Source organism: Leuresthes tenuis, unplaced genomic scaffold (genome assembly GCF_036924035.1).
Source record: "Leuresthes tenuis unplaced genomic scaffold, fLeuTen1.0.hap1 SCAF_14, whole genome shotgun sequence".
Taxonomy (NCBI): Eukaryota; Metazoa; Chordata; class Actinopteri; order Atheriniformes; family Atherinopsidae; genus Leuresthes; species Leuresthes tenuis.
This window is the reverse complement of record NW_027325368.1, coordinates 11,123,847-11,148,981: the sequence shown is the minus strand read 5'-3', so window position 1 is coordinate 11,148,981 and position 25,135 is coordinate 11,123,847. Positions and strand designations below refer to the sequence as shown.

The window sequence follows — 25,135 nt, the reverse complement described above, 5'->3', positions numbered from 1 at the left end:
GATCAGGCTTGCAAATGATGTAGTTTGCAATCAAGAGAAGCAAAAATGTAAACCAGAGGCAGGAAGTGAAGGATTCTGGTTGAAAATGGGTTGTTCGGGACAACTGCTCTGGAAGCTGAACAAGTCCCACTTGTTGTGTATTTTTGCAAAAAGTTTTTTGGGAAAAAGATGAGTAATCAGAGGTTGTCTTCATGACAGTCGGCAACCCAATGCTACAATCTAATTCAATCCAACTGCACTTTTATTTTTTGTTAGATGTTGTTGACATTCTCTCCACATCCCCACAGCTATTAGTCACTTTACATGAAAATACAGAGGGGGAAAAGTCTTGTAGGTCCGTCACAGGCCTTTAAAAAAGATCAGCTAGTCACTGCCTTGGGGCTAAGTGCAATGATTGGCTAACCTCAGGCCGATTGCAATAATCGGTGGCCAACCAGCTCTTTTCCCGTTCTTCGCTCGCTGTGTTTGTACATTAATTGCACATCTCCAGAGTCTACAGAGTGCTGCAGGGATACAGAGCGAGAGCAGCTAGCAGCTTTCAGACAGCACAGTAACGGTAGAGAAAGGCCTTCCACATCCAGCCTAAACTTTCCACATTAATAACTGCTATAGGAGGTTAGAAGGGGATTGTATCAGAAAAGGCTACAACTGAAAACATTTGGATAAAGAGATTTGTTTTTATTATCACAGTTTCTGGTGCCTAAGTTGCTGTTCTTCCGTCTGACTGGGTGGTTTGTGTGCCCATGTTGTGGTGGTGTGGCTGTGGGAGAAGCTCTGACAGGGAGTTTTTGGCTGTGGGGTTTAAAAATCTGGCTCTTTCTTGCATTCGAAATACATAGATAAACATCAGATAAACCCTGAATTAAATGATAACGGTCCATCCCAAAACAGGTTAATGCGGTGAACATATGTGTGTGTGTGTGTGTGAGCTGTTTTATTATAAATAAAGTCACATACAGTGTAACAAGCAAAGAATCCTCTTCTTTACAGGTGAGATTACAATATGACAGGAGGAGCCAGTCTTGAACTAGATCTGTCAGCTTGTAAAAAAAAAATCTTGAAAGCACTGCAGCCATTTTTTTCGTTGATAATGGGGGGAAGAAAAAACTCCATTACTCTATGCTGAAACTCAGCAAATCATTGTTAAGGTGCATAAATTCTTAAAAGCCGACTTCTTCCTCTCCTTTTCCGAATTTCTTCAACTTGCTTTTCACATTCACACAGAACCTCATATGCAGAGTACATCTGCTCCTTTTTTTTCTTGACAACAAGTTCAGCAGATGGATTTTAAATAACGGTATAGGAGTGTTTGTGAGTTTTGAATGCTGTGTTAAGTGAAATTTTCCCTTCTTCTGCATTATGGGTAGGGAAATATCCTTTCAGCCTTTTCACTCCCCTGTAAGCTATCCACAACACCTAAATTACTCCCCCTGTGGAACAGACCTTTGGATCTGCCTGCCCTCTTGTTCTCTGCTTTTGATGTGGCCATGTTCCAGTGACATACTCTCCGTCTTATGCTTAAGCTCTCACATATGTAAATGCACTCATTCTGTCTCTGCGCCTCTGAATCCCTCGTATCTCAAAGGTAAAGCTGTCAGCAAGAGTAAGAGCTGTTGTTGCAACAACTGGACCATTTCATAACCTGACCTCATCTTTTCTCTGAAGCTTGATCTTTACTACTGAAAGACTGTTGGTACTTTCAACATAATCTTCAGTTTTAACATAGGACACAGCAGCTCAGAGAGATGTTATGTAGTTAAAGTGTGACTAATAACTTATCATTCCTCATTATTTCTCTTTTGTTGCTCCATAACAGAAGTTTGAAAGTTTAACAAAAGTGAAAATGTTGTAAATAAGTACAACAAAAACCACATTAAATCAGTGTATTGCTATAAGTGAAATTTAAAGTTAAATTGGTGTACGATCTCAATAAGAATAACCAAATAAACCACATTAAACATAGGAAGCTTTTTAGATGTAATTAAGAAGACTGGAGAAGAAGGAAAGATGAAAGAAAGATGATAAGGAGGGAAGGTGCAAAAACAGACAGGGAGGATGAGAAATAAGGAGGTAGAAAGAAAGAAAAAACTCTTGCTGTCATCTATCTAGTAGTGGAAGAAGAGGGACTTAGTGCCTTGCTCAAGGAGGTAAAACCATCACTCCTCCTGGTTGAAAGACAAACTGTTTATTGACCAAGCAATGCCCAACACTCCTGTTATAGACCTGCCAACAAAACTGATGTAGGATCACATTACATGGGAGATCATTTTTACCTCAGCAGCATCTTCATCTCTGTCACCTCCACTTCAAACAGACACACACAGAGTCGCTGCCTGGCAGCAATTATCTTTAAAACCATCAGCATTTGCTCCACTCTGGGACTCAGAGGTTCAGAGTGCACACTGTTTGAAGTGGAAATTACTTTCATGTATTTTTAAAACATATTTGAACTTGTTGAGATACTCAACAACTCTTAGTGCAGGCGGCTTGTCCTGCGAGGTTAATTTCTTCCTCCTGTTTTTGAATTAGTTTTAGACTCACCCAAAGACCACCAGTGAGTTAAACAGCATAGTTGCATGTTTATAACTTCCTTACCGCAGGGGTTAGCCCAGCTTTGAAACAGTTATTGAACATTTACGAAAGGGGAGACTTAACAGGAACATCTGCTGATGTGTAAAGGTGTTCTGTTTATTTTAACTGGAACTTAAATTTAATAATTTTTGGTTAGGAGAAGAATCTTGGGATTTATTATTTCTTATACAACAGAAGCTCATTTCAATTGCACCATTTTTCAGTAAATTTCCAGTTCAAGTTCTACGATTAAATCTATGTAGACTTCATATCAAGATTTTATCTTAGAAATTAACTGTGGAATATTGACTTGTTGAAAATCGTGCCTTAAAGCCTGCATCAGAACCCAGAAAACAAGCTTATATCATTTTTTTTTAAAAGACGCACATTTTTTTTTTCCCACCAAACCTTCCTTTGAAGACCTCTCATCCCTTGCCAGATAAGTTGAGGGTGAGAGTGAAGAAGGTGGGCGTTAAAAAGGGATGGACAGGCAAGCAGACTGAGAGAAACCAAATCAAAGCGACAGAGGTGGGATTTTGATGTGAAGAGGTCCTGATGTATCTGACAGGATCGACGATTAAACCTTTACACCAGTCGACACTTTCTAAGAGGACGGTTGAGAGCTCTTTTCTATCGTGCTCGCTCGAGTGTTAAATGAGTGAAAGGCTGGGACCTTTTAACACAGAGTCACTGGAGGAGGATCGAGATCATTTGTGTGTGTGTGTGTGTGTGTGTAATTGGGAGTAGTAGGTGGTGGGGGTAAGTGTTGTTAATTTCCCCCTTCAGTGTTATCCTGGCTAACGGATAATGACAGTTGTGTCCTTACAGTTAAAACACGTGTTGTGGGAACTCTTGAATGTCAAACACACAGGAATGCCAATGCCTGTTGTAATTTTCCCTACAGAGTAGAGCCAATCCTTATACTTATTAGCTTAGTTTAGTTTATCCTACAGTTTTGCAATAAATCCCACCTTTGCGGGTGCTGTTGAGCTGCTTTTTTGTCTTGAATTTGCTTTGGAGACATCAGCAAAGGGACACTGGATCACAGAAATATAGCTTTCTCAAACAACATAAGGTTGAAAAACACCACAAATGGTTTAATCCACCTCTGAATAACAGTTTGAACAAAAACTGAACAAAATTACCCAAATGCATTTACGATTTAGAATAGGATGCCTGTGGCTTCACCTGATAAACTGGCAATGAAGTGCATGGCAGTGCAGAAATGGTCAATTGATTATTCAATTATATACAAATTTATTTTCATTTTAGATGCTGAACTCTCCAGATTTTTTTAAAAACGTTTTTGCTCACTTTGGGCATTTCCATGAATAGCATCAATAAAAACTGAAGGAAGGCACTTTGTTGAATACAGTGATAGATTTGTGTCTTTTCACAAACAACAAATCCTCCTCGTGCCTCCCAGCACCTACCAGAGTGCCTCTGGCCTCTGAATATTTACACATTCCTGTAAGACTATCAATACCTGTAAACTCTAACATTCTGCACACTGTAAATCATAGATGGATGAGGTCATTATAATGTCAGTTGTTGGATTGTTAACTGCTGTTCAAAAGCTTTGAGTCTGGCATTTGGTCATCACCATGTTGGTTTTTTGTGGAGCCTGGAGCGTCCACATAAGCTGGAGAGGGACACCTGACAGCTGAATATCTGTTGAAATATGGACCTGTTTTTTTTCTAAAGGGCCTGCGGTGCACCTGAAGCAATGAATCTGGCAAATGACATGATAATGACTTTTGGGGAAGAAATTATTGACCGAGCATAATATGAAATGTTGGCAGTTTTTGAATGAGAGCTAAAGATTTTCTGGAACAAACACCTCTTGGGTGTCAGCTGCATTGCAGTTCACTTCTGATGGCGAAAGACAGTTTGATCACATTGGTTCTGACACAATCTGCGATTAAACTAAACATCAGCCGACACTGAGAGAACACTGGAGATCACTTTTCTTTGGGTGGTGGGGATGGGTATTGATAGGTTTTCCACTCCAATCTCATCCTGGCCAACAGATGTTCCTCATCTCTTCCTTACAGTTAAAACAGGCATATGTGTCCTTTTTTTAAATGTTAAAAACAGCATCCAAACAGGCTGACCCCCTACTTTAGGCCCTTGTCTGCTCTGATTGGTTCGATACAGTAGCATGACCAGATGTTACCCACCATTCCACATTACCTCTGAAATTCAAGGTGTTTAAAGGAGAATAAATAGATAAAATATAGATAACTGGCGGGAGGGATTTTTACACAGGCACTGTACTGGGACCACTTCATCCCCGTTTTATGGATATACGCCGATCAGCAGTTACCTAAATAGCTTACGAAGGATGCCGACTTTCGCCAAACTGTTCTCGGCGAGTAGATAAATGTATTTCATGCCAGAAATAAGGTCTAGGTTTAAAAATATCGGAGTTCCCCTTTAACAAGACACATGATGTGTGATCAGCAAAATTTGAAATGGCAAACTCTTGAACATGAATAAAAACTTACCTAATATCTACATACATACGATGTCTATATATGTAAATATGCTTTTTTGTGACATCGTTAAACCAGATCCATCTGTCTATGTGACGTAATAAGCAAAACATATGATGAGAAATACTTACAAATCTAATTTGATTACATTTTTATTTTTTCTAGGACTTTTTTTGCATTTTTTGAGAAACACAAGTTAATATATGGAAATACATCTAGAGATCAGAAAATGCTGCTTGGTCACTTGAGTTTAAGATGCGTTTGAATTTCAAAAACATGCTTAGAACTTCAGATGAACTTCAGATCTACTTCCTTGTTGTGGTAGCCATAACTCTGTGTAATAATTCTGATGTATTTATAACGTCAAGTGCATGTGCTGCTGGAACTTTTCATTGCCTCAGTTTCAGATGTGGTTTGCCTGCTCGTTGCAACCCTCTTGCTGAACCGGACTCTTATCAAGCAGCTATCATCTCACTCTGAAAAGCGGCACTGCTGCCAGTGAGGTACAGTGAGTAGGCGTTGCAGAGGGATCATGCGGAAAGCGATATAGCAACCTTGCTGTTCTGCCCTGCTGCTCTGTGTCCTCTCCGCCTGCTGAGGACCGGGGCCAGTGTTTGTTTGTTGGCCATGGGCTTATTGTGTAAACTGGAGAAAAGCCCAGAAAAAAGCAAAGAGGAAGAGACAGAGCAAAAAAAAAGAAGAAAAGTAGAAATAGCAGATGAGAAAAATAGAGTTGGAGGGAAGGAGGTGAGTAGCACAAGTGATGAAGGAAGAAGAACCATCTGCTACTCCATTTTCTTTTTTTTAATATAAAAGATTAAGATGTCATTATTGATTTATGTATAATTATTTATTTATAATTTATTAATAATATAAGTATAATCACGTAAAGCTTTCTTTCTGGAAGGAAAATGTCACTTATTGTTCTGTCTTTATGAATTTATTTTTTTGATCACTGTGGCAGTAAAAGAAGCACAGATCATTTGTATTGTGCCAAATACGTTATAATAATAGGTTCTTCTTAAACTTAACCTGCGTAGAATATTTAGTTTTCATAACTGTAGATCAAGCATTTTATATCTAAAGACTCTGCAGGTCGTCTTTGGCCCGTTGCTCTGCCATGTTCCTACAGAAGCCCAGAATGAACAAACGAAACAGTGACTCTACAGCAAGTTTATTACAGCAGTAATTTGGGTTTAGCATGGTGCCTATAGAACATGGTGCCTCAAGAACTCTTTTGTCCCTCTGGCCATCAGGCTGTACAACAGCTCTCAGTGATGGTACTTCTGCTAGTTCTATGGTCACTTTGTATTTGTAAATAATTTATAGTTGTACAAAACATTTTATTTCTGCCGTTACTTCTTAGTTTTGTATAGATCCTAATGTATGTTGAATGTATTTTATGTTACTTTTTTGCTACTGGATGCTTGAATTTCCTTTGGGATCAATAAAGTATCTATCTATTGTTCGTTCGATCGGGGTAGGTGACTGCTGGTTGCAGTTTTAATTTGTGTTGTTAGTTTTGCAGTTTATTGCACTCAGTGAATCTTTAATTACTCTTACATCTACTTCTACTCTCAACTGGTTACAGCTTAAACAAGTTAAACCTAAAGCAACTCATATGCTACAGAATCTATGTTTTATGATACATTTTATGATTTTTAAGTATAATTTAAACTACTTTTGCCAAACATTTGCGGGGGAGAGTCAAAGGTAGAATATTACATAAATGAAAGTCAAGGACAGCATTTCAGGAATGTCCACTATCGTTTACAAAACATTAAACTCACTGTTTTTTGAGGGAAAGATTTAATGCAACAAACCAACCGCTGATTTTGCTCTCTCCTCTTCTACTGCCCCTCCAACCAAAAGCCACACTCACTGACTTTCCAGTAACTTAAATGTCTGTGACCAAGCCTGTTTGTTCTTGTTCATGTTTCCACTTCAGTTCCTGATGTGTCCAGCTCGGAGTGGACACCAAAGGATCAACAGGGATCCAACTGTGTTTCTGTTTGTATGTGTCTGGGCTTCACAGTAAAGGTCACTTTAAGGTCAACCACACAGTCCAGAAGTGACCAGATAGGCAGCTACTAGTGTGTGTGTCTGTGTTGTTCAGAGCGTTGAGCTTGGTGTCCTGCCTTTCATTGTATGACCTTTGTGTTCAGGAAGGAAACGGCAGCAAACAACAGTGTCCATCAATGCTTACTATAAAGAAACTAATTCACGTAAACTGCCTTTCATCCTTTATTCTCTTTGAAATCACCTCTGTTATGAGAAATTCTTGCTATCTGATCATTTATGCCCATTTTTTCTGAAATGAAGCATATTAATCTCTGTTGCACAGATGCAAATCCAAGATAAAAGCATATTGGTTGTGACTGCAGCTCATACTTATTTTCACAAATATAAATGTGGTGGATGTCTAAATGTATAAATATCCATCCAAGTGTTTGTCAGACGAAAAGCACAAATTTGGATTCACAGTCTGATTAAAGGTCTCGAGAAAGAGTTCTGCAATATGTGAAGTTAAGAAATCATACATAACTTTTTATAACATTAAGAAAACGCAAGAGAAGTTGTTTTCTGAAACCCAAGGTGAAGGCATAACATTACTTTTTGTGCGACCTGCAATGCAGAATTAAAAACCTGTGCTTCTGTTGGATTTCTATTAATTTTTTGTTTTAATACCCATATTCAGACCCTCCACTAAGTCACCTGTGCACAGTTTAGTTTGTTGTTTGTTTGTTTAGTTTGTTGGTGCTCTGACCTTAAGATTAAAATCTATATTTTGAAGAGTCAGTGGTCAGGTTTGGCTCCTTCAGTGTTCTACACAGATATATAAACTGTTTGACCTTATCTTTTTAAGACTGTTGGAGGTACTTTACAGATTCAAAGCAGCAATCCCAAGCTGCAGCATTAATGGCGGATTTTGCTCATGTATCACGTAAAAATGATCATATGGACATGTGAACAAGGTTAAAAATGGGATTTTCAGCAGAGGGAGGCTTGAAAGATTTTTTAATATATAATCAGGGCCATTTATATGTTGGAAAACATTTTGAAATTCTCAACCTCAAATATTGAAGAGCCAAAAAACTGGGACTAGCTCCAACAGAGCCAACACACATAGACCCCAGTGGTGAGACCTGTAGCTATTGTGGCGTCAGTAGGATAACTAAAGGAGCACCATGCTGCCATGGTCCATGAAATAGAATCTGTTTGCATTATTGTAGGAGTGCAATAGACGACTCCACACATCCATCCCACAAACAAAGAACATCAAGTTCATCAAGCTTTTAATCTTCAGATGGTATTATCACTTTTATCTGCAGAAAATTCTTGGCAAAACTTATTTGATTATAGCATTCATTAATTTCTCATCTCCTTCAGCCAGTCCGGGTGAAAAATTTAGGCACAACCATCTCAGAGAAGGAAAGGCAGTGCTAATCTGCATTTTTTTTTCATTTGGTCTCATTTCCAATCTCTTTCCCTCTCACAACCACTTTGTTTCCTGCACGGTTGATGTGCTGCCTGTCCTCTGCTACCACAGACTGAAAAAAAAGTTAATAAAATTAAAAAGAGAATGAGGGAGTTTGTGTGCAGCTGACCTTAGAGGAGGATATTGATCTGACAAACATCGACTCCTTTTCTTTTTCCCCTCTAACTCCACGCCCGGTGTTGGTCTGAGCGGTGTTACTGTTTTGTAGAGGAACTCTACAATTAAATAATGTTCTCACTCACTCTGTACCCTTAGACCCAATACGTCTCAGTTGCAAGTATGCAGCCTCTGCTGTGATGAATTATAAACTGAGCTGAAAAACTTCCCCGCTCCTCTTCTCTCCTCTCCTGTTTAAGTTTTCCAAGACATAATTGTCCAAAGTAAAAGTTGCAAAATGTGGAATGTCTGCACGACGTTGAGACTTGAGCTCCATCTAATCAACCTTAATGGTGAGAAAGAAAAAGGATCAAGTGTCAAGTGTGATAAAAAGACTTTTAACCTGCGCTGAGAGGTCTGACAAGTTTTACAGTCCTGACAATTTTCACCATTAGATTTAGTTTGATGACAATTTATTGCACGGGTGTTGTTCTCGTGTTAATTTCCCAAATAATTGTTTATCAGGATATCGGATAATAAAATGGAATCTTGGCAGATCAGAGATGTTTTTCTTCATCCCAGTCTAACAAAACAAAAACCTGCAATAAACCTTCCTCATCCTAATTTAATTTAGTTTATTTTATTCAATGCTATTGCTGATATTGTTATCTTTACTGAGACTCCATTGTTTGCATCTTCAGTTCCAGTATCTCTAGTCCTCTTATTTTGATACAGAACAAAAATACAGATAGAAGGGCAAAATAACTCTACATCTTAGTGCAAAATAACATTTGAATAAACATCATGTTTTTGACTCGTACAGAATAAGGAATGCACACGACAATGTCTATTCCACTTTTTGTTTTTAGCCAAACGCTTCGAAAAAGAAAGCCTCTTCAGACCTCCAAAGAAAACACATTTTTGTGTGAGCGCTGCAGATGCACAGCCACTCGTCATGTTGAAGCTTCACTTGAAGCACATAGTTTTAAGGTTCACAAACTTCTAAAGTGTTGCTTTAATGTCACGCTAACAGGGGAAGACTGTTAGCGTACAAATTATCTGTACTGGAATCCAAGCTAACATTCATTAACCTTTTTCTCATACACATGAGTCATCTTCAGTCACTCTTGTGAAAACAGTGTTCCTCTGCTGAAATCCTACATCATTGCTTTGGTGTTTTGTTTGCCATTCCATGTTGTATGGTTTAGTGCTCTGTCTTCATTCTCAGCTGAGCTTCACTTCAACCTTTTGTCAGGTTTTCCTGCCAGTTTTGGTCTATACCTGTATCAGTCAACCCATTCTTAACCCCATTGTGTTTGCTGTATTTTTCCCTTCTTTTCATCGTCCAAATGCCACATTGACTTTGCATGCTACAGTCATGCTTTCACCTCATTATCTTGTTTGTCTTTCTTTGTGTTCCTGCTTTAGACATTTTCCTTTTGTTCCCCTGGTTCCACGTCCTCATGTGCTTTTGCGCTTTTTGACTAATACTGGACTTTTTCTTCATTTCTTGCTTGCTTCTCTGACTGCCTCCTCATGAATGATGTTTGTTTGTTTTTTTTCATTGTATTCTGCCTTTAGTGTCATGCATGTGGGTACTTATCTCAGAGAACCATGTCATCTTTTGAAATTGAACAAATTTCACAATATTTGCTAATCTGCACTCCGAGAAGAACATAGTTGGTGCCTTTTAAAGAAACATGAGTTCTTCTTTCCTTAACATTTTCAATCTTCCACTTGGTTACAAGACCACCTGTTAATTTTTGCCTTCTTGAATTTTGATCAGCATTGGGGTTTATCATTGATTGGTCGCACATACCACACATTGAGATCCATGCATACTTTTTCTGAGGAAATGAATTGGAGCACCCTGTTTACTTATGCATAGAAATAATTCAAATCCCGGTAAATCCACTAAGTCACGATTCCCACATCAAGTGTCCCTAAGACCAGGATGTTCAGACAGTGGAAGATGGTCAAAGAAAAAACATCCTTTTTGCACAGTCCGTGAGGCTGTTACTTCACTTCAGCTTGTTCTTGCCAAATTTTCAAGTCTCAAACAGGCAATCAGAGCTGCGGCAAATTTATAAAATATATCCAGTGCTCCACATAGAGCCGAATAGACGGTACAGGAAACTGTCTGTATAGAGTCCTATACAATGATATACTTCTCTCAACTCATAAGCAGAATGCATGATTGATATGCCTCCAGCCTCTGCAGAGTCCTGCACTCTGAGCTATGACTGCACACATGCTTTGTAACTCCAGCATCTAAAGTAACTATGATGGCATTGAGACAGCTATGGTGAGAGGTGAACATTTAAACAAAGGATACAAGATATTCCAGTTATGTTGCGGCCATAGATGGTTGCATTTTTGCATGATTTAGTCCACAGGCAATTAAACAAAGTAACATCATCTCTGGGGTCATTGCATGTTTTCCTTCTTTCATTCTCTCCCTGAAATACACCTAAAGTCAGCCTTAGTGAAGCTGGCTTGCTTCATCAGCCTTAATTTAAAGTGAAACTACTGACAGACCTGAAGAGGAGAGTTTCTTTTTCTCCATGATTATTTTATTAGGACTTCAATTGGGTGCAAGAACTTGAGTGTTGTGACTAAGCATAGGGACTTGTGAGTTGATTTATTTGAGTTGAGTGTTTTTTTTCTGCATGAAGACTTTGCATTTTTTTTTCAGATATTTCCTAAGTGCGGCAAAAGTGAGAGGAAGCTAACCCAGAAGTTTAAATCAAAAGGGAGTCTGGGAATAAAAACTGTGTCATGATGATTCTGAAGCTAGTTTCAAACTGTTGTAACGAATGATGAAACGGGGGCAAGTTTATCTTAGACTATGGAAAATTTATTTAAATAAAGATTCAATAAAGATTCAAAAGAAAATTAAATTGAGAACAAAGGCTTGCCTCGATGTGGCGTGAACCATATAACTGAATAGGAGTTTGGCTGTCTATATTGTCCCCATATATGCACTTTCATGTTGGCTGGCTTTTAGAAGAGATTTCTTACAACTCTGAAGTCAAATGAACAGTGTGTGCGTGCGTGTGTGTGTGTGTATCAAATATAATCTAACGGCTCTAAAAAGGTCCTTTATGTATGGGTATGGGTGATGTACAGATCACATAAACTCAACACAGTGCCATGCCCTTATACAACTTTGCTTGAGCAGGAGTATAAATGATTTGCACTCTATTGAAACATGGGGGCACGAGGCTGACAGTGGAGAAACCTAACTTTATACTCTGTCTGTGTGACAAAGAAAAAGCTTTTTCTTAATAACAGGTTGTTGAACTTTTTTGTTCCTCAAACTCTAAAATCCCCCCCACACACACCCTCTTCGCTCTTCTCTCCCTAGAGCTATGCAGTATGGTAAAATTTGGACAGCAGCCCCTTGCTTTTCACACTTTAACCATCAGCGAAACTTGACAACCTTGGTTGCTCACCTCTGTCTCACACTGAAGCCGTAGCTCTGCTTCTTGTCCCTGCTGCACACTGGCACACTCAGTGGAAGAGGACAAATGCACGTTTTCATTCTTTCTTCCTCAGATAGGTTAGCTGGGAAGATTGATAATGCAGAACTTCCCTAGCACTAATGACTGGAAACTGGATAGATTTTCATTTGCACCACTTTCAGTCTGAGATCAGTTTGTCCTCATCTACAGCGTAAAGGTAGTCACCAGCTGTTGAAGAAACAGTCCTGCTATCACAAGTGATTACTTTGTTGTATTTGATGTCAGCTTGTTAAATTTCCTCACAATGACCATTTCTTTAAGAACCTTTGATGGGTTTGAGCAGACGTACAGGATGCCAGAGAGATTATCCTTGTGTCTAACCAAGAGAAGACCTCTGCGCAGAGCTCCATGCAGAGTTTTCATATTTTCACCTTCATCACACCTCTTGTTTTAATGAACTAAGTTGCGTGCGGCGTGGAAACCGTCCTGGTTGTATTGTTGGTCGTCATCCCGAGTGTTCTGGGAAAAGCTCTGACTCCTTGCAAGCTTCCACAGGATATTTAAGTGTGTCAATAAAAGATGATGCCACAATAAAAAGTGCTGTGTACCATAGATGTATATCTTTTATTGGTAATAAACTGAACCCCTCATTAGATCAGCAATTAAAAGTCAAGATTATTTTAGTTGTGGGTTGAAATTATACATTTTCTTTATTCTATCGAGTCATGCAAGTCATTTAAATGCTTTCAAAACAAAGGATGTATTGAAGTGGCAACTTATTAGATTATTATTACTTATTCTATGAGTAGCCACACTTCCAGAGAAATGGTCTTAATGAGAGCTTTGTTTAGACTGAAAGGCAGCAAACTAAGTTGGTACAAATCATGAAATCTCTTAGTTCTGCGTCTATGATTAACACAAATATTCTAAGTGCATGCTACATGTTCAATTGGATTTTATTATCAAAGCGCTGATCAATTTTATTCTCTTTTGGGACAATTACGATGCAAACAGACCGAGTGATTCATACATATTTCAAAGTAATGTGAAGGGAAATAGATTGGAAAGCACAGCGCTTTGCCAGATGATTGTTAAGCTGAATCATGTGCTGCTTTTTTCTTTCTTTCTTTTTTTTGTCAGGGACCACTGAGTTGGTAGACTTACTAAAAGGAGCGAGGTGGCTGTTATTTTCATATGTATTGCTGAACATTATTGCTATTCTCCTTGTGTCTTCAACTGTAAAATATCACGCTGATCTTCATTGTCATGATTGATGTTTTATGTACTATTTATAAGAAAATGTCATTTTCAAAATGCAGTTCATCTCTGTAAAGGGATTTTAATTATAACATTTATGTGAGGAGACATGAGTGGCAATCTTATTCTAGTCTGGAACCGGGGAATCAATATTTTTGTGGGCATATGACGGCACTGACAAGACATATTGTGGACATGATGCATATCCAACTCTTAGGTATGATAGGCAACCTCAACTGAAAGATACAAATGAACTGATGGAAATAGAACCTTTCAATAAAGATAACCTGAATGTTTTAGATATTCAGCAACCTGCATGTTTCTTTTCTTTTCATCACAAAGGCAGGCATCCCTGTTTAATAGCTCTATCTACTCTCGTTTCCTTCTGCCATGCCACTGCAATTAATCGTTTGAACCTACTAATGGCAACAAAAAGAGCCTTTACTGAAGAGGGGTTATAATAACGGTAGACGTTTTATAGATCTGTCGGTATAAGAATATCGTGCAAACCCGACTGTGGCGAGCAGGAAAAGAAAATTGGAGAAAAGTACTGTTAATAGCAATTGTCAAGAAAATTGCCTCAAAATGATTCCCCGCTATTGTTGTTCCCTCCTAATGGCTGAGCAGAGCGGGTAATTTACATACGAGATCCTGCAGCTTTCATTTCTTCATTATGAGAGAAATACTTTGTTTTTCCTCCCCCTTTCTTTCATTTCTTGACAAATCTTCTTTGTGTGTTTGTGTGCGAGAGATCCCAGTTCTTGAGCACGAATGTGTCCAGTAACATGTGACATTGATCACTTAAACGATGTGAAAGGTGCTAATCCACATATGAATGGGATCGTGACAAATATTTTCGTAAGTTTTGAGTCTCTTAATTGTTTTGTGGATTTACGTAAAAAAACTTACGTAAGTAAAGCAGTTGCAGCAAGCCTACAGCGATTTGTGGAAGATATTATCACATCTTTATCACATCTTTATCACAACTTTTGGCAGTTTGTTGTTGCCGTTTCACCAAAATAATATCTTAAATCTTGGAACACAACAAAAAAAAAAAAACAATGTTCACTCAAGGAAGCTGATTTGACTTAAAAAACTCAAGGCAAAGAATGTCTAAAAAACAGTAATCAATCCTGTAGTAAAGTTCAAAGTGACAATAGACTGAATATTAGTGGGCTTTTATTGTTTTTGAGACACGAAAACAAGTTTTAATTCATTTTTCATTCATTTTTTCATTACTTTAAAGGTTCAGTGTATACGATTTAGTGATGTGTGGTAGCCTCTCTTTTTCCCTCAAAAGCACGTAGGAGGAACCACATTGGCTGCTCAAATTGTAGATTAAAAAAAATACAGAGCACGTGCTTCATAGCTTTTGTTTGGTTTGTCTATAGTGGTTTACTTTGGGGAACATGGCAGTGCAACACTGCAGACTGAGTGAAAACTAACCAACTCCATCTGTGGTATAAAGAACTCATTCTTCAATAACAACAACAAGCTGAGTGAAGAAGTCAATCAGGGAAAAAGTGCTGCAGAAGAACTGAGGAGGCATCATTCAGAACAAATTACAAATGATGGATTAACAGCATACAGAGCAGCACATTGACAGAGAAAAATTTGCCAAAATATATGGTGGGAAGTCAAAAGTGCACCAACTGTTTGCTCCATGTAAAGTGGATGAGTATCTAAAACAGCGAGTTTCCTCCATCATTTCGTTATTCTCTTTCTTACTTTCCTACGTCCTGTCTAGCTGCAGGAAGTTGTTTTTTCTGTTTTGTATTATTTTGAATTATGTCTTGTGGTGTATGTGTGTGTTACATCTGTTTGTGGATATTGTCACATTCCCAGAGCTTAGTATTTCACTTGCGAGGACCGTGGTGTTATTGATGGCAATGAAGACCGTCTAACTGTCATCATTCTTTAGTTCTCAACAGTTTTTGCAGTAGAAGGTAAAAGTTAAAAGGCAAAGACGTTTAAAAGACATTTGTCAGCACAGTGAAAGCTACATTTAATTTTCTCCTTATGCACCACTTTCCCTTGTTATTTTTCATGCAAATCACTTTGTAACCTGTGCTTGTTTGCACTGAAATGCTTCCTTTAGCTCATTTAAAAGTTACACATCTTCCATTAAATCCTCATTCATCCCTGTGATCTGCTCAAATAGCTTGAACAATCATATTTTTGGATCAAAGTCACGGCTGTTTCCGGTGTTGACGATGGGTGTTTGAGCGGTCGGTAAAGAGCAGGTGCGTAATGGGTTATGAGATGTACTGTGTTGGCTGGAGTTGCATGATGCAATGTAATGCAATCCCTATCAGCTGACTGACCTTCAGCTTGTTTATCTTTGCCTTTGTGCAGCAGCCCAGCAGTCAGAGCATATGTGTGAAATGAGAAAAACATTCAGCTTTTTGATGAAGAACCCCAGGAGGACGTGAGAAGGGATAACGCAGCATATTGAATTTGTGAGGGGGGAAAAAATCTCTGTCAATAGCAGCTAAAACATCTTTGAAAATTATATATATTGATTTGACAAAATTGATGTAATACTGTTCCTCTCAAGGTCTCTGCTTTCAAAATTTGCTGAGCTGTGGCAGAGCAAAAACTTTGTTTCTTGAATAAGAAATGCATTTCTTTAATAAACAAAGGGGGAGCAGTAAAGGAGAGAAGAGCATCTTCTCCATCTTATCTGATATTGACATTTTCTGTCTAATTTTTCAGTTGCTCTTCATTGTTTTCTGTCAGTGGTGTAGGTTTACATATGCATATATATGAATGTTAATACAACCTCGATCCCAATAAAGTTGGGTCACAAATTTACATTAGTTACATTTTACAGGTTTGTTTGCTGTTCCTTGCTGACACAAAAAGCTGGTCAAGGACAACAAAGAAGAGTTAGAGGTAGAGCTAAACTTGGTGAGGCACACACTAATCAGCAGATAAGACTTCTCATGAACACAGTTGAATGATCTGGGCTGTCCACCTCTCGACCGTATGTGTTTTCAGTAGAATGCAAACGACCAATAGGAGTCATTCAATACTTTTATTTCACGAAGGAATAACTGAATGCAATTGTTATGTATTCTGTCACTTTCTATATTGCATGTAGTGTATGTAGTTACTCTTCCTTTGCTTCTGGTCTTTTGGTAGAGGAGGAAATGAAGCCGAACGTTTTAGCTATTTCTAATGTGCTGCTCCAGCAGTCTGAATTACTCAAAGAAATTGGATATTTCCAAAGCAGTCTTCCTAGCACAAACATTCCTCGGTGTGTTCGTTGAGACAAAGTTCATTACTGTACTCGGATTCAGGAATTCATCATGTTTGTCCCAACAAACGCAAGCACAATATGCTTACTCTCGGGAGCTTCAAAGGCCACAGCTCAGCAAAGTTAGACTCACATTTGTTGGTACAACAGGGCTAATTGGGATTAAGTCAGAGCACCCTTTAGCACATGAAGTCATTACAGACTGAAATTTATGTAAGGAGACACTCAGACAGATTTGTGTTTTTTTTCTGAGCAACTTGCAGCTGTTTGAGACAGTTGTATTTCATAGGCTATTGTATCTCTGCTCTCCTTCCTGCCTTTTTTTGTTTGTTCGTTTGTTTTATTCCCCTCCCTTGCCTCTGTTTCTGTACATTTCTTTCTGCACACTCCCCATGTTCCCTGTCCCTCCTCTCCTCATCTTTACCCTCCAGCTGGCATTTCCCTGAGAGACTATGGCTGATGACTCAAGGGAATGTGTGTATCTGTGTGTCAGAGGAGGTAATTCAGGGAATCATGGTTATTCCTCCTTGTTCTCCCATATGATGGATTACCAGGCTGAGCAAAGACCTCACAGAGCCTGAATAACCACTTTACTATACTATGACAAACTATTCCACGAGTTAACGGAGACAAATAACAGTGTTCTCTGGACGTATCCGTAATAAACCTGTGTATGTTACGGAGCATCTTTGTATTGCTTGCATTGGTTTGTTGGTAAGCTAGGATGTTGTATGTAAACTTACTTCATATAAACTTATTTCTAATGAACCACTTTGCAACCCTGGACCATAAAGGACCTTTGTGTTAATTAGTACCAGGCAGCCCTCACCTGTAATAACTGTAACCAACTGCTCAGCAGAGTAAGAGCACAAGGCTATGCACTGGGATGTATTACTTCTTTTGTTAAATCATTTAAGGGTCATACAAGCAAGCATGCAAGTTGTACAAAATGGATATATTATTTTCTGTCTTGATTCACTGGACTGATATGCTGCTTCCACCTGTGAAGGCTTTCAGGTGATTCTGTTTTTTCTAAACAGCAGTTTTCCTGGAAGTTCTCAGAGCTCATTGTATTGTATCTTTAAAGGTTTAATATTCAGGATTTGGACCTTGTTGTAGCTTTGCATAGATTATTATCTATGTAAAGAGTCACGTAATGGAGACTGAAAGCACGGTATATCTGTGTAGGTCGTAATCTGACCTACACTTTCTGTGCCTGGTGATACCTTACAGTCCAGAGTGGATAAACTTCCATTTTTTTTTTTTTGGTTGAAAGTCCACTCCTAAAGAGATACATCAGAGGAAATGGTTATTGGTTCTTTAAATTCATATAGTCTCATTACACGCCACTAAGTGTCTGTCCTTGTTCTTAATACTGTAGTCAGGACAGTATGTACAATTTATTTTTACAAGATACGTCAGAGACCTTTGCAGTTAGCCAAAGACTGAGATTTGATAGTGTGATGTCATTCTAACCAGATAATGCTTCAATCCTCTGGGCTAAAAAATCCAGAGGATTGAAGCGTTTTGTCATGGCATTGTGTATTTTGTGTTTTCTCTGTGTTTTTCTATCATAGGACAGAAAATTTTTTATTAATTTATTAAAAAAATGAAAAGTTAATACATTTTTAATGAGATTCTTATCCTTATATTTATCTGATAGTGATACCAGCAGTAGATTGCAGTGGATATGACCGCAGATTGGAGAATCAAACAGCAGATTTAAATCAGACACAAAGCAAAGTTCAGATGCAACTTTGGTTACACAATAACACAGATCAGTAAATTGGTTTTAGTATGTGTAATCACAAAGACACACTGGCAGATCACGGCAGTTATAAGCAAGTGGCGCCTCTTTGATGTGAACAATATTCCAGCTTTAGTTCCCCATCAAAGAAATAGACAGATGAGTCCCTCATACAGTCACAATTTAAAAAATCTGAAATCCTTCAAAAGATTGATTGTGTGAAAAAATATGTATTTAGGACAAAATGCAAATGGTTATACAGAAAAATGAATAAGCTTAAATGTAAGAATGTAAGAAATGGACATTTTTGTTAGTTAGTGGATAAAAAGCCCAATCATGTGAGCATCTTTTTGTGTCCATTTCATCCATCTTGACATGCACAAAGGACGAGATGTTGAGATGAGAAACCTTTTTACCTCTTTTTATTGAATCATACAGGCTATGAGATATTTTGAAAACATATGCATCATCCTGAGAATATGAATTATTCTTTGACCTCGTTATCTTCTTTTTTAAATTGTCTGAACAGTACCTAACATTTTCACTCATTCAGTGTTCCATTTCCTGCACAGATGTTTGTTGCACTTTAGGGGCAAGTTGACTTTCTCTTTGTTCTGACTTAATGTTGTCTAGACATATAAAGGACTGTTTTGTTTCTCAGGAAGCATAATTCATATTGCATCGTCATTTCAGTGTTTGCATAAAGGCAAGATAATTGGTGCTCAAGGCAACAATTGAAACTAAATTAACACCGAAACGCTTCCATTTTGTGCACACACAAACCTGTAGAGTTCAGCTCACCATTACCACCTCACAACTGTTTAAGTCAAGTGCAATTGTAATTACTTATCTCACAGCTGACATTTATTTGTTTACATTTGTTTTGTTTTTTTCCTTCCTTGTTTGCTAGAACTTAAGCAGCAGCCGATACTGTGTTTAGTTATGAACATCTCCTGTGAATTTGGGGTGAAGGCTGCTTCGGCTTGCCTCACAACACTCCCAATTTCACTGAGAAATATCTGTCATGAACTTCACATTCCTCTGAGAGGTCTTAATTTGTGGTAAGTGTTCACTACAGAGAGGTATTCACAGACTGTGTCAGCCTGATCAGTGGGATCCTGCCATTTCCCTCCACTATTCTTCTTCTTTTTATGTATTTTCTCATCATATGTGTGACCTTTGAAAGCAACAGAATGGAGGGCAGCCTCTGCTGGGGTTTAATTATAAACTGACCCAAGGTCACGTCACATCACTGAGGGCCCTTGCATATTATTCAACGATTTGAGCTCAGTGACGTCTTGTTGCTAGGCTACTAAAAGTAGACAGATGATAAAGCATAGCAGTGCAACAGAGGGAAAAAAAGTAGAGCAATTTATCAAAACTCCTTTAGATCAAGCATGTACAGTACATATGATACAGATTGCCATGTGGTGCTTCAGTTATGCGTTATTGAAATTCTCAATTTTCTTTTCGGCATTTGGCTGAAAAAGGTTATTCTGCAAAGATTAACTAATTCACCCTAATCCTTTTATGATTAAATCTATTCTGATCCTCTAAAACCAAAACAAAGATATTTGATAAAACCCATTGTAATCCCCTGCAGCAAACTTCCTGTAATCAAAACTGTGTTTTAAAAAGTTAGGTTTAAAAGGGGGTTCATTCTGTTGCAATTGCATTTCTTCTGGAGATCAGATTTGCATTAAAATTTCATATTTACAGCTATTGGGTTGTTGATTAGAAGTTACTGAGGTATCTGCAGCTGTAAAACAGCTGGGAACCTCAACTTTCTGGTTTCTGCTACTCTATTTGACTGAGAAAGAGTGATTAAGCCTTACACAAACATGTGCGTCATCATCAATAAGGCAGGATTCACTCATACGCTTCTCAGGCATCAACGGTTCTCATTCACTTTGAATAACATGTTGTCTTGCATTGTTAAAATGATTCTGGATCTGTTGCTTCACTTTACACAGCCTAAATATTTATATTTCTATATATTGTCTTTCACTGCGGTCAGTATTTCAGTTGCTACACATGCACCTGTTTACGATAACACACTGTATATTGAAGCATGTCTATTCTGGGCTTCGGATAACAAGACCAAATCCACTGTTGTGTCTCACCATAAGAAGGTATGAGTGTGCCATTTACCAAACAGACCAGCTGCTGTAGTTTTGGTTGCTGCAAACGTTCATGCTCCCAGCTGCCATAATCCAGATTCAAGCCCAAAGATGCAGGGATGAATGAGAAAAGTTATTATTTCCATCTTGGAATAGAATTTTTTAAAAATGTAAGTCTTTCGTTTGCCTTAAGAACCCTTACAATGGCAATAGAGTGGGGTTGTGCTCAAAAGCTAAGGCTTCCACAAAGTTTTTATGAATGGTATGAATCATTCAAAGCTACTTTATAAAGGTGGAAATGATGGGAAAATGTTTTATTCAACACAAGGATTGGGGTAATGTTTTGTGCATTTTTTTGGACACCACTGAGCAAAGTAGAAGTTGGGCTATCTGAATAAGTCAACTAACGATTTAGAAGATGGTAAATAATTAGGGCCTTTTTTAAGTTGTTATATCACCTTAGATATTTCCCGGTGCACTTTAGTGCAGCTTTAACTCTTCATTAGAGGTAGCCGTTCACTTACTGCTGTTCAGAAGACAAACCTTTTAATTACAACTAACTGAGTTGGTTGCAGCAGTTTGCATTTTAAGCGATCATGCTGAGAGTTGTTAATTATGTCATTTGCATGTCAGCCAACAGAGAGACTAGGTAAATAAATAGCACTGTGTCAAATTAGATTTATCGATTCAGTTGACTTGAACTTTCTGAGCAGGAAATTCTATTTTTCACACCTCTCCATCCCAATTCCTCATAGTCTTACTTCCCTCCAAATATTTCTACGTATGTAGAACAGCAAAAAACACCTGAAACTATCACAGGCTCTCTTTGCTGATAGTTTGTTTTGAAATAGCTGCCGTTAGTCTGCCTTTCTTTGCTTTCTTTTTTTTTTTTTTTTTGGCCATGAAAGGATGGAATTTCCTCATTACATTTTTCAACATATTGAGTCATGAGCAGACAGATGGTAGTGAACTAATTCCTCGTGGCATCCTCATCACAGTCCAACAATCCAACCCTACCGGGACCAGTGCTCTAATTTCCTACACTTGGCTTAATAACACAAGCTTCCTCAGTGACCACTTACCAGGTGTTAAGCTGGTTGAGAGACATTGGAGCCTCTCGCCTTAATGACATGCTTGTAAGTTATTAATGTAGTCCCATTTGGTGGATTTGCATATCAGGCACTACGATTTATTGTTTTGTCTGTGATGACAAGAAGCAAGAAGTGGATTTTTACCTTCAAAATGTGATTCCAAGCTGGTCATATCTATTGTGTTCTCATTTATGCTTTGCACGTGTGTTCGGAGAAAAACAAACAATTAAAACTTTAGCCATCTGCCTCTTTTGTAAGTGATATCGTAAGTGACATAAGAGGAAATTTTCAAAGTCTACCACCCGAGGGAATAGTGGCATTTACCTTTTAAATAACCTTTTGTCAAACTGCCTTCAATATCTCACAGCAGTGGCTCAGTTCTATTTGGCTTATCATATAGAGAGGGTATAATGAGGACAACGGATCGGCAGAGGCACCTTAAAAAAAACACAAAGCACCGGCAGCTATTCTGTGTTTATAACAAAGAGGTGACCGGGTGGGCGTGAGGATAAAGGTCTGTTACTGAGAGTGACAAAATAAATTTGGGTTTCAAATGCTTAGGGGGATGATTCTTTTTTTCTTTTTTCCCAATAAAGATGGCATGCGTTTGGCCCTGTTTGTCCCTTAGCTGAAAACAGGATTTCTCTAAAAAAAAAACCTTTATATACCAGTAACAGTTGTTATTGGAAGAGATGACAGCGGAATGAGACAGTGTTTTAGAATGAGAGCTGCCGAATTTATATTTCAGATGCCGTGCAGCAGGTTTTGTGGATTGAGTAGGGTTTGGTTGGTTTCATGGGTAAGTTGTGGAGGATTTGCTCTCATGAGGACTGGGGTGAGTGCATATATTATTAACCTTGACACTCACTTCGCGATTGGGCAATTAAAAAGGTAGCTTGTGTTTGTCTGTTTGTTTGCAACGTTAACCAAAAAACAACCAAGACAGATTTGCTGGTGGCGAGCGAGAATGTGGGCAGTGAGGAATTATGTTGGAAAAACTGCAAAATACAGCATTGGCCTTGGCAGGATGGTCTCTTAAGGCTTTTTCTTTACTAATATCAATAACATTATAGTGCAGCCTTGTCAAATAACATCTCAAACTATCACAAATGTGATGTTTTGGTACTTGTTTTAGCTGAAAAAACAGAAATCTGCTTCCATTTTTTTTCAGTGTATTTTGAGACACACGCTCAATAACACAGAGATAACAATGTCTCAAGAATTCCAAGTGTTTTGGTACTCATTTTCCAGGACACATTTCTGTTTTGTGAATTCCATATTGCTCATTTACACGTAGAAATTCTTGCTCTCCCTATCTCTTGTCTTGTTCTAACGTGTTCTCTTCCTACCTCCAGCTAAGCTTTCCTTTCTTCTCTGTATGCATTACATTTTCCTCCACCACAAACAGGGTAAACTGGTGCTGACAGCTGGAGTTCAGACTCCAAACATGGCACTTCACTGAGCAAATCCTCCAGGACCCTTTCAGCAGCCAAATCTAACTGCCAGCTGAAACAATTCCATCATCGAGGAATCACAGCTGAAAGACACCACCTTACAGTTGGTCCTCTGTGCAGCACACCACAAGGTGGCATTCCTTTTGGAGAAGCAGCACCTCAGTATAAGACAGAAGAAGCGTGAAGCACGTCCAAGCCTTCCTCTGTGAAGTGGGGAGCCACTGTGTGAAGTGGTTTATGGTTCAGAGGACATATTTCAGATTAAACACTCCAGTGGTCTGATTATCACTCCATGAGTGAAGGTGAGGCTCACATACCAACCCACGCTGCGGGAAATAAGCTGGATGAATCTCCTCTGCCTTATCCCTTACACTGGAGGGACCCAGTGACACAGAAACAGGAACAATGTAACACCAATAGTGATTTTGTGCTGAGATGGGAGCAGGAAAGGTTTTGTTGGACAGTGAGTCAGATTATGCATAAAGAAAATTTAGTTAAATTCTTTAAATATACATATTCTCAACATAATATTGGCCTTTGATGTGGGCAGGTCTCTGATGTTTTTGCTCTGCTGGTTCCGTAATCAAGCCTAAAAGCTCCGGCGTTGACCCAGAAAAAAACTTTACATAGAAATGTTTGTTTTTGAAATGTTCACCTTTTAAAAACTACTTGATTTGTAACATAAAAGGTATTCAAATTACAATTCTGCTGCCATAATGCCATAACCTGGAAAGATGATTTTCTTTGCTTGTTTTTTTTCCAGGCTTTTTCTTTGTAGAAAGAGTAATCTGATTTTAAAAAAAAAAGAGGGGACAGTAATAAGTATGTGAGTTCACTCTTAGCATCTCAGTGCATCCCTGCATACATCCTGTGTGACCATTTCTGATTGGATCTCAGTTACCCGCTCTGTATGCAAATAAAGAAGCAGCTTATGTCACAGAGTCAGCTAATAGCTGAAAACCACAAATACATTCAGTAATTGAATTGTATCTTTATTCAAACATTTCAGATTAATTTGAGTCGTCTTTATAAGAATTTAAGTAATCTCAGTTATGCTAACAAAGGTTATATAGGAGAAGTGATTTAAAAAAAAAAAAAAAGCATAAAATGAATGATTTGTCATGTTGTAGATCTCATTGTCGGGACAGTAAAACGCTGATGCTCTTAACACTAAAATTCTGACGGCTCACCAGCGGACTTTCGGCTGCTTTCTGCCCCACTTATCGCTGCACATACATGCTGTGCATAAGTGGAAAAAGGGAGATTCTTGTGATTTCATTCAGGTGAAGCATGTTATGATATGGTCACTGTCCCAGAAGTATCAAATCATATTCATAAATGAGAAAGTGAACTTCAGACTCAAGTATCTCTTTACTATTTTTGTAATAAGTAATCAGTTTTTATGAAAACTCAATATTAAATATGTTGTGATCCTGTGAACCTTCTGATTGAAGAATCTTCCACTGGTTATTTGCTTTGCATGTTATGTTCACGCAGTAGTTTTCTTTTTACTTTCATCTGCACTTGTTTGATCATGTGCCATTCATTAAAGTAGCTTTGCGTCATTTGAATCATCGCTCTATAAATTGGAAGATGACATTAGCTGATTATGTCAGAAAAACCTCAGATTTCTTTCTGCGCGTGAAAAGTGTGAAATCTGTTGCGGTGACTTCTTGGCATGTGTCTCAATGATCATAGATCTTGTGATTTGAGAAGATTTAACACACATTAGGCTAAGTGTAAGTCCCATTACATCATGTAGAAATATGATGTAATGGGAAGCAAATAAGTTATGATACAGTTGGTCCACTGTGGGAATGTGCTTATAGCTGACTGAAACCATTGTAATTTTTATATGATGATGTATGAAAGATGCATTGATGATAATGTCAGAGAGTGTGGTGTGAAGGGAGGACCCAGAAGCAGAACTTAGGCAAAAACTTAGATTTATTACAAAAAACACAAGGCAAGAACAAAAAGTGTGGCTGAGCCGGATATAAAAAAAATCTAATACTGTAGAAAAACAAAACAAGGCAAGACCGTTGCTATGGATAGATAAACAAGACTATGAATAAATAAGAC

The 25,135-nt window shown here is 38.2% G+C and overlaps 2 protein-coding genes across 2 annotated transcripts in view; both read left to right on the top strand.

The window, feature by feature from the left end:
* The window catches only part of LOC140268344 (protein THEM6-like), a 138,045-nt gene that overhangs the window by 18,119 nt on the left and 94,791 nt on the right, over positions 1-25,135 (top strand). The window lies entirely within an intron of this gene.
* Positions 1-25,135, top strand: part of b4galt2 (UDP-Gal:betaGlcNAc beta 1,4- galactosyltransferase, polypeptide 2) — a 167,004-nt gene that overhangs the window by 85,799 nt on the left and 56,070 nt on the right. The window lies entirely within an intron of this gene.